This window comes from Malaclemys terrapin, chromosome 14 (assembly GCF_027887155.1).
Source record: "Malaclemys terrapin pileata isolate rMalTer1 chromosome 14, rMalTer1.hap1, whole genome shotgun sequence".
In the NCBI taxonomy this organism is placed as follows: Eukaryota; Metazoa; Chordata; order Testudines; family Emydidae; genus Malaclemys; species Malaclemys terrapin.
Window position 1 is genome coordinate 33,396,265 of NC_071518.1, and position 16,598 is coordinate 33,412,862.

The 16,598-nt window shown below is 42.8% G+C and overlaps 1 protein-coding gene across 2 annotated transcripts in view; it reads left to right on the forward strand.

Annotated features, from left to right (window-relative positions):
- The first annotated feature begins 681 nt into the window (after nucleotides 1-681).
- Nucleotides 682-16,598, forward strand: part of SMPD3 (sphingomyelin phosphodiesterase 3) — a 240,130-nt gene continuing 224,213 nt past the window's right edge. The window contains exon 1 of one of the 2 annotated variants that reach the window (XM_054049328.1): nucleotides 682-887. The gene's annotated coding sequence lies outside the window, so the exon portion shown is untranslated. The remainder of the gene's footprint in view (nucleotides 888-16,598) is intronic. The other variant, XM_054049329.1, reaches the window with a different exon arrangement.

Genomic DNA, 16,598 nt, shown 5'->3' on the forward strand with positions numbered 1-16,598 from the left:
CTGGGCTCCGGTGGGTGGGCTGGCGGGAGGCGTGAACTGAAGGGCTTTGCCGCCCTGCAGCCGGGTGCTGTGGCTTGGACAGTCCGGCTCCAGGAAATAGGCAGGGGTAGAACTAGCCTGTTCCTATTGGCTCGGGCTTGCTCTCAGGCACGAGCCTGCCTTCAACGGCCAGTTTACCACACCCAGCGGCTACCCGGGCACGAGGATCCGACTGCTTCCCGCCTCACAGACAGGCATGCTGGGAGTCCCGGGCTCAGGCGACAGCCCTGGCCCCAGGGCCTCTGCCAACAATCCTCCCTCGCTTATTCCGCCTACCCGCCCTCAGGCCGAACGCAGCAGCGAGGCCAAGGGACCCCTTAACGCAGCTTCCCCGAGTCAAAGGACTACACATCCCGCTCGGCCGCGGAGGCTGCTGGGAGATGTAGTTCCTCCCTCAAGCCTCAGAACGCGAGGCGGCTCCCCTTGGCTAAGCAGCGCGGAGAAGGAAGGAGCGCGGTCGTCCCCGAATCAATCCGCGTGCCGCAGCTCCGGCGGCGGAGTCAATCCCTGAGCAGCGCTGCCCGCTGAGGCCTGCGGGGCGGAGAGAGGGGGCCGGCGGCAGCGGCCGCAGCGCGCGCCGATAGGCTGCGCGCTCCGAGGCTGGCTCCGCCCGTGGGTCTGTGTGGAGCTGTTCAGCGCCCAGGTGCTGAGTCGCTCGCTCGCTTAGGGAGGCTTCGGTTCTGCTGCCCGTTCCCCTCGACGCTGCCACGGGCTGCGATGGGACTAGTATCAAATCGCCTCCGCCGCCTCCTTCAGGCACAGTGAGTGACTCCAGCAGCCCCTCAGCCCCGGAGGTTTGGATGCGGCAGCCTCAGCGCCCCACTTGCTTTTGGGGGGCGGCACACCAGGTAAATCCTCCGCCTCGCGGCTTTGTGCTGCATGTGGCTGTGAGGCTCAAGTCCGAAGGGGGCATTTCTTGATGCCTTTGGAGCCTGAGACAGAAGAGTGGATTCTCTGAGGGGAGCACTTTGTAGTGCACCGCTGGGAACAAAGCTGCACGCTCCATATGCTTTTAAGCAGTTGCATTATTTTAATTTCCTGGGGGTGGGGAGACGGAGGAAGAGGTTGAATCCAAATATGCAAAAACCTGTGCCCCAGCTGCATTTGCAAACCCTCACATGTGTGCAATAAAGTGGGTTTTGCAGGGCACCCATGTTTGCAAATTCGTGGTTAAGCAGCATACAAACGAAATGTAGCATTTGTGATCTAGCATTAGCTACAACCTAATGCTGTAGTAAAAGGTTGCAAAATGGTTTCCTTGTGTACCCCCATTATCGGTAGTGATTGTATGATTTTTGCCCACTGCAGTAATTTCTAATTCATTCTTGTCGTGGTTGCTAGCTACATCAAGTGGCTGAGACAGGCTGGTGAATGTAGTTCTTATGAATATGCATCAGAAAGGGGAGGGGGGAAGAAATCCCTCAAATATATTTAAGGCCAAATGTCAAGTTACCTATTTTGGTGAATTAATTCTGCTGACATCCATTGTGCTTCTATGCCTGATTCTTCAGGCTTCCTCAGATGGTGTTGGGCGGCGGAAAAGGAGTCGAATGTGAATATTGAACATGCATAATAAAGCATGGTGTGCCTTTAACTCTTTCTTTGTACAGTGATTTGTATCTCAAAGGGGCAGTGGTTTATAATCTCAACAAATCATATGCTTTGTCCCAGACCAGTCATAGTAGGTGTAGTAGATTGAGGATATCTCCTTATTCTTCTGCTTGGGGATTATGGTTGCTTTAGTATTTCACAGATACTGAAATAAGAGGTTGGCACAATGAAGTGATTTGGGTGTGGATAATGAGAATGAAGTTCAATCCAGGATTGTTTTTCCAGCAAGACACAAAGCATGCAAATGTTTTCTGTGTTGACTTCAGCAGGGGAAAGATGCAAACTGAGAGGAATGCATTGCTTAGTTTGAGAGAACCAAATGCAGTTCAGTTAGCATACTGACATATGTTCTGCACTCTTCACATTCTACTTCCAGGTTATAGTAAGAAGGGATTTGTGAGTAAAGTAGATTTTTTGGGGGGTATTATTCTAATGTATTGTTCCAGAAACAAGTAATATAAACAATTACTGGGAATAGTAATGCAGTTCCACTTATTTTAAAGGCAAATAGATGTGCCTAGTCTTAGTTTCTATCTTATTAAAGGCAGCATATGCCAAGTAAAGATTTTTGCTGTATTTCTTTTCATTATTGAGAGTCAGCCATTTTTGATGCACTTGTGATTTTAATGTCCACATAAGTGGTGGTGTAATATTTAAATTCTAGAAGAAAGGACTTTTGTTTAGCTTATGTCTAATAAGCCTTATATGCAGGAGCCTGCAAGTGCCTGGAGTTTGTGTAATTCAGTTTGGCAGGAACTTAGTACAGCATGCAGGGTAAAACTAGTTGAAGTGGGTTCCTTTTTTTTTTATCATGCAGAAAGACTAGTTAATCACACTTCATAGTAAGTCCAATAGAGCCATTGCAGGTTATAACATTGTTTTTTAATATTTTGCTTTCTTTTAAGCCCATTGTATAAATGGCTTATAAAAGACTTTATATATAAATAAATATAAAACTATAGGCATGCTCTATGTTGCATAAAAAACTAAATGGAACATCTTGGGCTCTGTAGTATATTGCTTGCACACCTAAAACTCTCATGACTTCTGTGACAATCTTTGGTGTACAGAGCACAGGGTCAAGCTTCTTTTGTTCAGTATGCTTTTAAAATCAGGTGCAATTTTTAAAAATTGCAAGTAGATGTAAGATCCAAAGGGGTGGATTTAGCTGTACACCTTACTACAGGTAAAATTGTTAGACTCTTGGCTGCCTTTTATGTTCCCTTCCAGCAAAAATAATGCATTTCCCCCATAACTGCTCCTTCCTTCCAATACATTTTTTACATCAGTAATTGGGGAAACTCCGTGGATTGTAATTAACCATTTACAATTGCCATGCTGCTGAATTTTCTCATATGGGTTCATTAAAGGGAGCAGCTTGAGAGGTCTGTCATTTGGCTCTTAACTGATCTGGCTTGTTTACTTAATGGTGGTAACCGTGTCTTCTCCCTGACTAAATTGATTCATATCTGAATACTGAAATGCCATTATTTACCTCTAATTTAAAAGGAAGCGGTCAAGTTAAAAATAGGTCCCCCTTCTTGGATCATGGGACAAAGGTTCCTGCTTATATGGGAGGTTCTGGGGCCGCTTTAGATCCCTCCTCTAACTCATTGCTGAATAGCCTCTGAGTGGCCATTAAAATAGCTGAGGATCAGCTAAACAACACATGTGCTGGCCACACCCTTTCCCAAGAAACGTTTCCTACACTGAGAATTGAAGAGTGACATAAAGGCAGCTCCACTTGCTCTTTAACTCTTAGGCTTTCCTTATCTGGCCATTTAGAACAGCTTTATGGCTGCTTTGTGGTACTGAAGCCAATGCAAAGTTATCTTAACAGGGCCAAGGATATTTTAAAAAAAGCTTCCTTACCTATGCTGCCCCCGGTTAATTAAAACAAAGCATATATTGCACAAGTAACTTTTCATTATTTCTGCAGTTTATCTACATTTTCTCTCAGCCTGGACAATAACTAGTCAGCATCCATCTTGCATGCAGATTCTGTTTTCAGTTAAAGTCCCATTCCAGTTCTCATGCAATAACTAGCATTATGCAGGAAAGTTAAGTTGCAGACACCAGAGGGAAATGTTTATTTAAACAAAGCTCTTTATTCTGGACTACTGAAGTCATGGAAATTTCTTTTGGACTTAAGTTATGTAAAAGCTGTTTTTGTTGTTGTTGTTTGTTTTTTTTCAGACACTAAATATTGTGCCAGAACCAAAGAGAAATATCTTTAAAATGATGTGTTCCCATTTATTATTCCAGTTAATCGGGGTATGTAGCTAGGAAATAGCAGTGTTGATTAATACTGTACATCCTTATGAACAGGCTCAGTATAAAGTGTGCACAGATGCTGTTGGAAACCAGTGATTCAGTATTTCTCAGTTGCTAGTACTACTAGAAAAAGTGACTGAAAAGCATATTTACTTGGATGCCGAACAGAACCAAATAAGTAGTGCAATAGGTCACTCAGTATCTTGTGTTTAAACAGAGGATTTTACTGTTCCTTGCCTTCCTGGAGGGTGGCTGCATATAGTGAATGTAATTTATTTAGTTCTGAAAGAGAAGAGGCAAATAACTCCATGTATTGTACCACCTATCCACTTCAATTTATTAGTATGTTTTGCATTAACTATAATTAGAATTTACTTTCTTCTTATCTGCTGTAAATGTTCTTATTGTTAGTGTATTTACACAATTCTCCCTTCAAGAAATTAAAGGCTCAGTTCACCAAACACTTACTACTGATCACAGGGCTTACTCTTGGGAGAGAGGTCCTGTTGATTTTAACAGGAGTAATCTCATTGGGACTATTCAGGGTAGTAAGCAGTATTTTCAGTAACATTTGTGGGAATGGGTTCTAATTCAAGAACACTAACGTTGGGATTATAAAGTATGGTTATAAACCTAGACCCTTTTACCGGCAGACTTTGAGTGGCTAGAGGCATTGACTTATGGACTGTCAACGGCAAATCTTGAGCATAAAGTGGCTTGACTTGAGATGTCACGGTTGCTGTCAAGCTGTCTAGAGTAGCTTACAAGCATGAGTGCCAGTCCCAGGGCAGACTGTCAAGGAACAGGGCACAATCAGTTTGGGATTTGTATGTTCTATAATTAGATTTCACCAACCAAGTGTGAACTCTCCAAGCACTATAACAGCCTTAAAATGAAGTTACAGATAGTCCCATGACACAGATGGATACTCTGGTCAATCTTGCCACCCAGGCAAGCCTGCCTTTGTGATAGATGGTCCCTTACACCAAAAATCACAAATATATTCAGGTTACTCCCAGTCCCAAAAGACCAGTCACTTATCCCTAGTCTCTTACCCAAGACAATGCTTTACTCCTGGGGGAATTCTGTGCCACTACTGAATGCAGAATTTATGCACAATTAATGTTTTGCACAGAATTTTATTTTTTCCCTGCAGAATTGGTGCTGCAGAGCTGCTGGCCACCACTAGGAGTTGCTGGACCTGGCAGAGCTTGGCTCCCCAGCTCACAAATAGAGGACACTGCTGAGGGGGGGAGGGGAAGGAGGAGCTGGAGGGTTCCCGGCAGCTGCCCAGCACATCCTGAAAGGGAGGAGGTGGTGTGCAGGAATACAAGCCCAGTCTGACCAGCATCCGGCTGTTTCTCCTCCTGGATCTCTGGCCCCACAGCTCAGCTCTGGGCAGCAACTTACAAGCATTTCATAAAGTCTAAACACATTCTTATAACTTAGCATCATTAAAATAATGTTACCACACATGTGAGTCAGACTGGTTTACCTATATGCATTTGTCATTGTTCAGTGAGGCCTAGGAGCCTTGGCATGAGCTGGCACCTGGTCTGCCAATGTCACAGTTGCAAAAATCTAGCCTTTCTTCAGTTGCTTATTATATTCAAAAGTGGTGTTACATGTTCTTCAGCCATGTCACCAGGATGGACAAAAACATCCCAGCACATCATGCTCTGAAATTTTCTATCAACACGCGAAGGGGTGCACACCTTGACCCTACCTGGCGCCACCTGCGGACACATCCCAGAGATTCATGTATCTAGGAACTCACTACATGACATGTGCAACGCCATCAACTGGATCACTCTGGCTAACTCAGTAGTTCTTAGTAGACTATGCGTATTTGATGTTGCAAACTCTCTGGCAAAATCAAGAATAAAACTGTGTGTGTGTGTATGTATGTATGTGTATATATATACACTGTGACAGGGTCAGGCCAGATGGCTACAGGAGAGTGATAGAAGGCAGATATATTAGCCCCAGATTAAGTAGGTTTCTTTTTTCCCTGGGTAAGGTAACAGGGAAGGTTCCAGAACAATCAGGAACTTTCTGGAAACAATTAAGGCAGACAGGCTGATTAGAACACCTGCAGCCAATCAAGAAGCTGCTAGAATCAATTAAGGCAGGCTAATCAGGGCACCTGGGTTTAAAAAAGGAGCTCACTTCAGCTTGTGGTGTGGGTGTAAGGAGCTGAGAGTGAGAGGGTGTGCTGCTGGAGGACTGAGGAATATAAGCATTAACAGACACCAAGAAGAAGGTCCTGTGGTGAGGATAAAGAAGGTGTTGGGAGGAGGCCATGGGGAAGTAGCCTAGGGAATTGTAGCTGTTGTGCAGCTGTTCCAGGAGGCACTCTAGACAGCTGCAGTCCACAGGGCCCTGGGCTGGAACCCGGAGCAGAGGGTGGGACAGGGTTCCCCCCCAAACCTCCCAATTGACCTGGACTGTGGGTTCTACCAGAGGGAAAGGTCTCTGGGCTGTTCCCCAACCCACATGGTGAATCTCTGAGGCAAGAAAATCCGCCAATAAGCGCAGGACCCACCAAGATAGAGAATGAACTTTGTCACTATATATATAAAACATACATACAGCAGTCAGACTTGGAAAATGACCAACTACTTCAATGAATTATGCGTTAGTCTTCACAACTTCTGGGAAAAGGTCAAGTTATAGTAGATCAGACAATCACTGGTACAAGAAACAGTCTATAACTTGAGCACACAATGGAGTGGTATCTTAAAAAAATGACTTGTGTGCCAGTATGTGGTAACTTTATCTTGGATGGTTAGAAGTTTCTGGGAGAGATTGAGGCAGCCGTCTGGAGACTGTGTGTCCAAGAACAGGACTGTCCCTAAATGGAAATTGAAAAGTCTGACACTTGCTTCTCTATACTTAAGCTGGGTTTTTCTGCCATTTGGGGGGAAAATTGGCATTGTTTTTACCAATCAGGAAAACAACTGATTTTGGTGACTCTGGGAGTGGTTTCACTCAAGAATTCCCCTTTTAACTCTCCTTTTGGGCCTGCCTGGACAGGACCTGTCTGTTCATCAGTAACCAAGTTCTCTCTTGGTCCTAATGAAGTGAACGGTAAGATTCCTATTGACCTAAATCAAGCAGGATCAAGTTATTGCAGGGTTGCTGTGCAACTGACAATATCACCTGCAAAACATTATAGCGAAGACTTGAGGGCCTGAGAAATGAGAGCCTGAATCTTAGGCCAACATTCTAAGGCTTAGTATGAAACTGACTTTAATATGCTGTATGGGAGGGGATGCTGTTGCAGCATGCCCATGTCCCTGCCTATGTAATTATTAGTCCCTCTGTTTTGTCAGCCTAGGAGGTTTGGTGTTAAGCATTATTTTGTATTCAGTCACTCAACTTCATTTAGTTGGTGTAATGCCGTGCCTGGGCTGGTAACTTTTCATGACAGCTGTGCAAAGCAACCTATTCAATAAAACGTTTTCCAATTCAATTTTCCACTTCTCTTCTGACGAAGTGGTATCAAGTGGTTATAGCAGGTGTGACGTTGTGCAGTCTATATGGTTTTATAAAAACTTGATAATAAGTCAATATAATGTAACAGATAGTTTTAGAAAAAATACGGTAATAAGTGAATGTAACGTAACTGGGATATGCTTCATGCAAAAGGTCTCTTGTAAGGTATCATTACAAAGCTTATAAGCTACTAAGTATGATCATCTGATTTGTATGAATGTACCACTCTTGTATCTAAAACTAGAAATATAAAATGTAACTCTGAGGGCCTATTGTAATTGTGTAAAGTGTGGACCATTAATGATGGTTTGGAATCTTGATGACTCCCATTGTCTGCAGATGGCTGTATTTACCTGTGAGTCTTCCTGTATATGTGTGTGCTGGCAAGTGAGTAATGAAGTCTTGCAGTGACATGTGATCATGTCACCTGAACTGGAATCCATCTTTAACCTGGTGCTTTTCCAGTGAGGGGGGGGGTGGAAACCCAGAGAGACAAAGAGTTCCCGCCTTATGCAAAAGATATATAAAGGGGTGGAAGAGAACACAAAGGAGGGAGAAGCCATCATGAAGAATCCCCTAGCTACCACCTGAGCTGCAACAAGAGCTGTACCAGGGGAAAGAATTGTGCCCAGGCCTGGAAGGTGTCCAGTCTGAGAAAAACTTACTGAAACATCTCTGAGGGTGAGATTATCTGTATTTAGTTTGATTAGGCATAGATTTGCGCATTTTATTTTATTTTGCTTGGTGACTTACTTTGTTCTGTCTGTTACTACTTTGAACCACTTAAATCCTACTGTCTGTATTTAATAAAATCACTTTTTATTTAGTAATTTACTCAGAGTATGTATTAATACCTGGGGGAGCAAACAACTGTGCATATCTCTCTATCAGTGTTATAGAGGGCGAACAATTTATGAGTTTGCCCTGCATAAGCTTTATGCAGGGTAAAACGGATTTATCTGGGTTTAGACCCCATTGGGAGTTGGGCATCTGAGTGCTAAAGACAAGCACGCTACTGCGAGCTGTTTTCAGGTAAACTTGCAGCTTTGGGACAAGTGATTCAGACCCTGGGTCTGTGTCTGGAGCCAAACAGGAGTGTCTGGCTTAGCAAGACAGGGTGCTGGAGTCCTGAGCTGGCAGGGAAAGCAGAAGCAGGGGTAGTCTTGGCACATCGGGTGGCAGCTCCCAAGGGGGTTTCTGTGATCCAACCCGTCACAGCAGGTTCTATTTCCATCTTTACCACTCATTCACTGTTGCCAGAGTGTTCAAAAGCAGCCACTGATCTTCTATACCCAGCCTGAAACATGTTGCACTGGACTCTTCCATTAACTTAAGTGTAGTTATAAGTGCTCATTGCCAGTGCAAACTGTGGCCCAAGATGTCACAAAAGGGGTCCTAAAAACAAACGATCCAAAATTAGTGGCCATTCTTGGAAAGTTTGGCCTAATCCTCTGAGTCCTGCCTTGAAAATATACTCCTGGGGGAATTCTGCACCAAACAAAAAAATTCTGTAACAAAAATGTAAAATTTCTGTGCACAATATTTTAAAATTCTGTATATTTTGTCAAAATAACATATGATCACACCAATTCAATTTCAATTATTTTTGGTCATTTATTTCAAAATACCTGTCAGCAAGTAGGTCTGAATGGAAGTGGAGGCACAGGGCCACATGGTGGTGTGTGTGTGTGCAGAGCTACATAGGGACATATTCAGGAAATGTTTTTTGACGAATAGATTCCTTACTAGCCATATTAATACAGAATTCTGAGAATAATTCATTTAAACTACAATACAGAACCATATTTCCCAGACCCCTCAGAAGCAAAGCAAAGGCTTGGGGGGAGTCAAGGGTAACAGAGGAGCTGAGGGAGAGGGAAGTAAATTACTGAGAAGGAGCCTGCATGTGAACTTGGAGGGTTGTTGGGTATGGGTGGGAAAAGTATGGAACGGGTTTTTTTGGGGTGGGGGGTGGGGAGAGATTATTAGGGAGCTTCCCCCATGCAGACTTTTCCTGACCCCTAGCCTCTCCTATTCAGTCAGGCACATCCGCCCTTGTCCCCATGTGTTCCTGCACCTCCATGTGTCTTGCACCCCCTGTCCACAGGTGTCCCTCCACTCCCACTCAGACACCCCCTCCCCTATCACCATGTGGCCCTGCACCTTCCTCCCCCACTGTGGCCTTGTGCCTCCACTCCAATTCAGCCCCTGTCCTTCCCCCAGTAGGCCTTATGAGCCCCTGTCTGACCCTCCCCCCCCCAGCACCGCACGCTGTCTGTCTTCCTGTAACCCCTGTCTCCTGACCTGGCCTGGCCGGCACCGTGAAGAAGGCAGGCTCTTTCTCTTCCCTAGCTGGCTGGGAGCTGCTGCTCTGTTCTATTGCCACAGCACCCTCTGGTTGGCAAAAGGCAGAACTGCCACAACATTTCAGCAGCAGCTTTTTTTTGCTCAAAAAATTAAAAATATGCATGGCTCATTAATTATGCACCCATGCAGTAGTGCATAATTCTCCCAGGAGTAAAAATAGGACAATGCTGACCTCACTTGAAGAGGTGAAGTAACTCAATTAACTGAAATGCTTTGAGACCTTTGAATGAGAAATGCTCTAGAATTAGTGTAGTTACAGTACAAAATGGCAAAAACAACAGTGGGCAAAGAGGTCGAATGGATCAAAATGGGTCCTACTCTTAACTCAACTGGCTGTCTACTCCTTTGAGTGGTAACAGTCTGTAGGTTAGTCAGAATCTACTCAAAACAGTAAACTGCTATTTAAAAAAAAATTCAGACACCAAATGAGTGTGTGCATGTGTCATTAGAAGCCCTGGTGTCCTGTAATGAGAGGAGACTAGACTGGATGTGTAGCATACAGCATATCTGGCTTACATGAGACTTAACCAATAGCCATAAAATACCAGAGCATTAGGGTGACCATATTTGCCCAAGGGAAAACAGGACATTCCAGGGGGCTGACCCGAGGTCATCCATTCCCCCCACTCCCCAGCGCGGGGCTGGCCCAAGCCCTCCTGCCATCTGCCCATACGGGGCCGGATTGAGGCTTCCCTCTACCCCCATGCGCAGGGCTTGCCTGAGACCCCCTGCCACCATTAAAGGGCATTGTACAGCACTTCACATGGAAAGAATGAGACTCTATTGCAAGTACTGTGAGCTGCTCAGGTCCCCTTAATTATAAAAAGTGTTAGAGAGAGGGAATAACCAGAGAGTAAACAGTAATAGAGGGATTCAAGAATCTTACCTTTTTAATATGGTAAAAGAAAACTAGAACTGGATTCTTTACAAAAGAGGTTGAATGGTGGGTTCATTGAGATATTAAAAAAACTTGAGATGGGAATAGAAAGTTTCTACAAGGCTATTTCAGGTATTGTCAAATTAAAAGAACAAGGGTATATACCAGCTTACATACAGAAAGGGAAAGACAGTGAAGGAATAGAGACAATCTCTTTCAGAGCCATTCATATTGCCAAGGATAAGAGGAGGAATGGTCTGAATAGCTTTAAGAAATGGCCTACACAGAGTATTGAGGAGAAGGTTGTGGAGTGCTCCTACTAATTCAAAGGAGGACTAAACTAGACAGGCATCATAGTTTCCTCTCACCTGTAACTGTATTTCAATTTAAATGTATATAAAAGCAATATTCTTAACATAAGCCCCAGTCCTGCAGAGACTTGAGCACATGCTTAATTTCACATGCTGTGACTAGCCATACAGAAGTCTGTAGGGACTACTCAGTATATGAAAGTTAGATACATGCTTAAGTCTTTAAGTCTTCATGCAGGATCGGGCCACAATGAAGACCATGTACAGCTATTCTCAATCTAAGCATATAACTTCCATTGGCATCAAATGACAGGCTGTGTTGGCTTTCACAGAAGTTCTTCTAGGTGTAAAGGGCAGTGGACAAGAGCAGGGGTTCTCAAACTGAGGGTCGGGACCCCTCAGGGTCGCTAGGTTATTACACGGGGGGTCGCGAAATGTCAGCCTCCAGCCCAAACCCCACATCACCTCCAGCATTTATAATGGTATTAAATATATAAAAATGTGTTTTTAATTTATAAGGGGGGGTCACACTCAGAGGCTTGCTATGTGAAAGGGCTCACCAATACAAAAGTTTGAGAACCACTGGAGTACAGCTAGGCAAAGCTTGTACTGATATCCTACACCTGGTCAGGTCACAAGCCTTCCAGCAAGATTAGCATTAGAGCTGAGACTTGGTGAGTTTTTCAGGTAATTTTCTCATACTTTATGGATTTTGGTAGCTTTGTATAATTGTGATCTGGAAAAAATTGCAGTTTTGGCTAAGTTTTTGCTTTTAATTTTACATTTACTGGATCCCAATACCATTTCCCAAATGGTTGGGAAAATGAAACCAAAAGACATCCTTACACAGTAGAAGTAGGAGCCACAGTTTTGCACAGTACTAGTACACCGTATATACATCAAAGCTTACTGTAGCCTAACAATATATTGGCATACTGCAAAATCTCAATCAAGTTTAAATGGGAAAATCCATTAAATATAGAGCAATGCTTCCTAATATTTGCAAGTAGTATCTATAGCAAAACCAGTATATACTTAATTTTGCTCATCTCTTTAATCAGATCTAAAGTACAGTAATTTCAGGACTTCCAGCATGTTGCCAAAAAAAACTGCTGGGTTTTTTGCCCAAAAATTTTTGTTTAATACTCACAAGGATCTGAAACATTGCTTGAGTGTGGCCCTAGGTTAACAAGGATGACAAAACACAGGCACGTTTCCCACTAGGATCATGCTATGAATACACAGTAGCAGCACAAGGAGATGATGAGACGACTGCAGATACAAGGCAGGGTTTGTCTGGGACCACTTCATGCTAGAGAAAGTGTTTCACACCTACCAAACACTTTAAAACAATCAGTTTAAAAAGTGAAATTTCCAAAGTGAACCATGTACAAATTGGGATTTATTAAGTCTCATTTTTGCTGAAAGCAATGGAATAAAAGTGTTAAAATGGTCCAACTTTCTGTATTCAGGAAAAAAATTGGATTGTGTGTATTAAGCAGAGCTCTGCGATCACTACAAAATTCTGAATTTTCATGTGAATTCCTAAACTTCACTTCAGCTGTGATAATGCCCCATTTGTGTCTTAATTCTGCAAAGATATGAGATACTAGCACAAGTGTTAAGCATGTACGCTACAAAACATATAGAAAGCAAGCTGTGAAATGCCTTTTCTGCAGACATGGTCATCAGAAGCCCGATTTACTTATCCAAAAGAGAAATCATGTGACCAACAGCAACATAGCTTACATTGCAAACAGTAAGGCATAAAATAAGCTTCTCTAAAATCTTAGGCTTGGTCTATACTAACCCCCCAAATCGAACTAAGGTACGCAACTTCAGCTACGTGAATAACGTAGCTGAAGTTCGAAGTACCTTAGTTCGATCTTACCTTGGTCCACACACAGCAGGCAGGCTCCCCCGTCGACTCCGCGGCTCCCCCGTCGACTCCACGGTACTCCTCTCGTCTAGCTGGAGTACCGCAGTCGATGGCGAGCACTTCCGGGTTCGACTTATCGCATCCAGACAAGACGCGATAAGTCGAACCCAGAAGTTCGATTGCCAGCCACCGAACTAGCGGCTAGGTATAGACGTACCCTTAGTCTAATTTCCAACAAATGCATTCAAAAAAGTATTTGGATATTCTGCAGACAATTTAATTTGCTCACTCCACTAATAACCTATCAACAAAAAAAAAAAAAAGAGAGAGAGAGAGGCAGGGAAAAAAAAAAAGAGAAACAAACAGATTGTGATCAGTTACACTAGCATAAACCAGGAGTGTCTCTCTCTCGCTCTCTATGTATGTATGTATGTGTGTAATATGTAAATATAATAAAAAGATTGGAGGGAGTTCAGAGTACAGCAACAAAATGATAAAAGGTTTAGAAATTGTGACCTATGAGGAAAGGTTAAAAAACCTGGGCATGTTTAGTCGTTAGAAAAGAAGACAGAGTGGGGACCTGATAGTCTTCAAATACGGTAAGGACTGTTATAAAGAGGATGGTGAGCAACTGTTGTCAGTGTCTGCTGAAGGTGGGACAAGAAGTAATGACTTAATCTGTAGCCAGGGAGATTTAGGTTAGATATTAGGAAGATTTTCCTAACTATAAGGATAGTTAACTAATTCCCATACTTTATCAAGAGAGGTTGTGGAATGCCCATATTTGAAGGTTTTAAAGAACAAGTTAAACAAACACCTGCCGGGGATGTTTTAGGTATACTTGTTCTTGCCTAGCAAGGGCGATGGATTAGATGGTCCCTTCCAGCTCTACATTTCTGTGATTTAAATCAGATCATCATCATCATCAAGGGCCATACCCGATCACAGTCTGCTTGGGAAATATAGCTACAAATACCACCAATGCAGTACAAATCCTAGAAAAAGTGTCTTGAGAGTTCCTCTGATAATTAAGGTTTTTCTGAGCAGTTTGTATAGGACAGAACTTTGTCTTGTATTTACTGTAGTCAGTAATGAAGATAAATTGCTGTCTTGCTTACTAAAAAGGCACGGGCTTGGTTTGTATATTTTACTACTGCCTTATAATTTCAGGGTTTATGTACCACAGTTCCTCAAATCTACTAGCTGAGCAAATGAATAGAAGATGAATTTTTTTCTCTAATGTGGCACAATAATTGGAGAAGCCCTTTCGAGTAACTCAACCACTATCTAGTTAAGGAATAACAGCAGCAAAAGTAACCTGCATGTGGGATGCTAAATACATATTGGTAAACCCAAGTTATAATTCACATACATATTGAACTCTTTTAAAGAGTTACTTTAAAAAGACTGAGTCTGAAAAGATACTTTTAATCACAGGATCCTATTTTACCTTCTTTTGACCTCATTTAAAGAAGTTAAGATTACAGTAATCTCATTTGGAAAAAGTAGCTTGCTGCTGCTCACCTATATTTTAGATGTAGGTGGGACACAAACCAAAACCCCAGATCCACTCCCTAGGATTTAAATGTCCTCATTTTGCTTAAGTTCAGATCTACTTTCAAACTTTGCAGTTCAGACCCTGTTCTCCTCCTGGTCTCTAGTTGACCAGGCATGGGAGGGCAGAGTGTTGCACTCTGACAAGTGATAATTAACAGCTTCATGGCTGCTGGAGGCCAGACAATGACTGCACATCTTTGTGCCACTTTTCTACAAGCCACAGGGGCCTTGATTTTATTTTGGGATTTGGGAGAGGGTTTGTAAGGCTGATTGATTGCAGCTAAAATATCTCTTCCACAGAGCTGCCACTGCAGTCTCTCATGTAGCCACCCACGCTAAAACCTTGGGGGTCAGATGGGCTTGAGCTCAGGTGGAAAACACAAGGCTCTGCCAGAGCTGCAACATTCACAACTATTTCTAAAGTGCTAGCTCGAGGCCTGCTAGTGTGAGTCTGGGTTGGTAGGCTCACTTCCAGCGGCAGTGTAGGCATTCCTGAGGGACATATTGGTAGGCAGATGACAGGATGCAAAAGAAATCCAGCCCCACACTTACAAGAGCAGCATCAGAAGTGCCGCATCCAGGCACCCTGGGAAAGGGTGGGGAGAGAAGGGGAAATCTGCCCTCCCTCATCTTCAACAGCCTTCTCAGTGAAGGGAGAGGGGACTTCAGCAGTTGAGAGGAAATGTGGACAACTTCAAGGAGAGGGCAGGATAAGAAATGAACTCCATTCAGATTAAACCACATTTGATTACAAAAAGATTAATTACCTGACAGACTAGTTTGAGTACTATTACATTCTATAAATGCCATGAAGTCCACAGGTGTTTAGGAGCTTGGTTTTGCATCCCACCAGAGAGGCACTGCCATCACAGCAGTACTCCTTAGCATCATATTGAGACACTGGTTTAGGACCGCCGAGACATGGGATCACTTACGATATTGTCTAAAGAGATTCCAAATGTAATGAGAGGCAGAGACTAAGCCAGAGATAGGTAACAATCTTTGATGCCAGTGCAAATTCAAAAGAAATATTGTCAATATTTAAAATTATACATTCAAAGTATTTTTAGACGTCACATCAAAGTAACTTCAGAGAATTTCAAATTAAGACTAACAAGTACCATTAAACATTTATATTGATACTTTCCTTTTCCTCCAGATTGCATGACAGTAAAAACAGCCAGTCTCTCCTGGGCTGTGGAGAATAGAAACCTCACAAACCACCATCCAACCTGTTATCCATATTCCCATCTTGCATTGAGCGAGCCTTTTCCAGGTACTCTTGACTCAGAGGTCTCTTGATCAGAACAGAAAGAGAGAGTACATGCGCAAAAAAATTCCTTAATAGTCCATGTACTCTGCAAGGTGAATTATTATGCTCAGTGTTTTCCTGTATAAACCACATTCCCTTTCTTTGAAACAGGTGAGATTTTTAAGGTTCCAGGACTAGTACCATGAGAAAAGAATATGCAAGTATGTCCATGAACTTTGCACTAAAACATGCATTCATACCTAATACAGGCTAGTTTCTGTGATAGCACCTGCATAAATGGCCTAAAATACAAGTAGCAATGACAGTTCTGGGCTGGGTGAGGGAATCACTTCAAGGAAACTTGCACATGTGCTGGTTTATTTTTACTTTCCCTTTCATGCAGCTGCTGGGTGAAATTTTAAGGGCTGTATTCACTGTGTCTTGGCACATTTTTCTCAGGTTACTGGTTATGTTGGACAGATTTCCTATGCTGATGTTACATCAGAAATGTTTTTCTTGGCAGTGCTACAGGGTGTGGGTTTTTGGTAGTGGAAATCTGCACTGAAGCATTTGTTGTATGATGGTATTGGCTGTTTGGCATGTTCTTTTTGCATATTTTTATCCTTGGCTATAGCAAACACACAGGGTGGTATTTTTGCTAAATATATATTTTGAAAATAGGCATATCATTGGGTTTTACTCCTTACTGTTCTGATTGGTATTGGTTTTAATGGTCCTCCAGGGAGATAAGCATGGATTAATTTGCAGATAATTACAATCTTACAAAATTCTGCTTGCCTACTCACTAAAACTATTTTAAAGTATATTTGATTGTCAGCTATATGTTATAAAAAACATATACATATGTTATATAAAAACAAGCCAACACTTAAACACAGTTCTGGACTATTACATTCCTTTGCCTGTGACCCC